The 1,959-nt window shown below is 36.9% G+C and overlaps 1 non-coding gene across 1 annotated transcript; it reads left to right on the top strand.

The window, feature by feature from the left end:
• Positions 1 to 94, top strand: trnai-uau. Its single transcript has 2 exons — positions 1 to 38; positions 59 to 94. It is a non-coding gene; the product is annotated as a tRNA-Ile (tRNA).
• Positions 95 to 1,959: the final 1,865 nt, after the last annotated feature.

Below are 1,959 nucleotides of genomic sequence, written 5' to 3'. Positions count from 1 at the left end.
GCTCCAGTGGCGCAATCGGTTAGCGCGCGGTACTTATATGACAGTACATTGCAGAGCAATGCCGAGGTTGTGAGTTCGAGCCTCACCTGGAGCAGAGTTTTGCCTGTAGCCTAACCGATACGAGAGGCAGCTGGAAACGGCCGTGACCTTATATGCTGAATGCATATCACTTACAATTGCTCTGTGTCCTGTCAGCGGAAGTGCTGTGCAGAAATATTGACTTTCTAATCTACGTAGCTTTTAGACACATGCTTTTGTGTGAAACTGAGTGATAAGTAATATCACTTCTTAGTTATGTTGTATGTAAAAACTGATTATGTGGACCATCTCAACGTCATTCATGCAGTGGTATTGAAAGGAGTTCACATGAACGCCGCTATTATTCAAACAACCGTCAAATGTCAGCTGGATCATATTGCTGCAATTGGGGGTGTAGACGCTAGGGGTCAGCATTGCCTCATTTCTTTCAGCAAAAGCTGCTCTTCTACCGTACACAGTCAAATCACTATTACCGCCATCAGTTTATTATGGCTAGTGATGGGTATTAATCCATAAGGTTTCTACAATAGTAAAATGTTATTAGTTACCAAGTTACTATATTAGCTATTTGCTGAGTAGCTCAACACATTCAGCTCAAACGTGCCCTTTACAATAAAAATACAGGCTATATGTAATATAATAGCAGGCATTATTTAAAGAGCTTACACTATTACATACTAACGCATATGTTGTCTGGGCAGCAGAGAAGACTGTACTATAAATAGAGAAGTTAAAGCAAGTCATTGTCATTCCTCAGTGGCTAAATAACTGAAGCATAACACTCAGCTCTGTACCGCTGTCATTCCTGAACACTGGAAAGTGCTGGAGTCCCCTCTGACAAAACTGCCTCAGTAAAAGTGAAAGTGACTTTCTAAAAGTGTACTCAATCAAAGAGTGAATATTACATTGATTTACACATAAAAAAGCACAAATAAACATGTTTTTAAAGATTTGATGTTTTATTAGTCAGCTGTAAATTTTAATAATCCCAGTTGCTGCATGTTTTCGGTTTATTTCACATCTGTGAAAAATTAACTGAAGATATTATGCTGGGTCGTGTTCATGAGAACAGTATTTTCACCATTTATTTATTTATTTATTTTCTTACCTGCTTACTTACTGATGTGTTTACTTATTTTATTTTATTTTTATGCATTTGCCAGAAACAGAATCATTGAAGTTCAGGCTTCTTGTGAGTAAGTAAAGCAGTATTACTCTGATACTCTATGGTTTTCTTCTATATCAGTGCAGCTTCCCAAGTCTCAAAGTAAACATTTGTAGTTCCTGAGCTTAATACTCAGTCTCTGGTTTTATTGATTAGTCACTGCAAGGAGAGAGGTGAGTTCATTTGAACTGAAGAGCCAGAAATCTGTTGAAGATAAATGTCAGTTAACCAAAAAGGACTAACAGACTTTATACCCAAACTGTAATCTTGATTATCTGACTATCTAAGATAAAGTTTTAGAAAAAAAAATCACGTGAAGCTCAATGAGACGTTAGGCTAGAGTTAAGTTTCAGTCAGCATGCATGTGTTTATTTTTGAGTTATCTGTGAGTTTGTAGCACCTTTATTCAGCTATAGTGTTTCATCTTTCTTCCCCTTTTCCTTCCCATGGTTATTTTCTACAAAAGCTAATGCATATCACAATCACTTTCTTATAGCCTTATTGGAAAATATCATTTGTTTACGAGTAAATTATTAAGAATTACATGTCTTTCTTTTAAAGCACAACACTTTTTACAGGCACCCATTATTAGTGCTTTTGTCAGTACACTGTACTGATTATATTCACGTTCATGCGTTGTTGCCTCAGTTTGTGAATATTATTTTACATTTGTGAGACGTTTTTGGTCCTTTGCTGACATTCCTGAACTGTTTGATTCCTGACGGGCTAATGAGAGTGCGGTGTAAAGCCTCACA

This window comes from Colossoma macropomum, unplaced genomic scaffold, assembly GCF_904425465.1.
Source record: "Colossoma macropomum unplaced genomic scaffold, Colossoma_macropomum, whole genome shotgun sequence".
NCBI classification, from domain to species: domain Eukaryota; kingdom Metazoa; phylum Chordata; class Actinopteri; order Characiformes; family Serrasalmidae; genus Colossoma; species Colossoma macropomum.
This window is presented reverse-complemented; position numbering and strand designations above follow the sequence as displayed.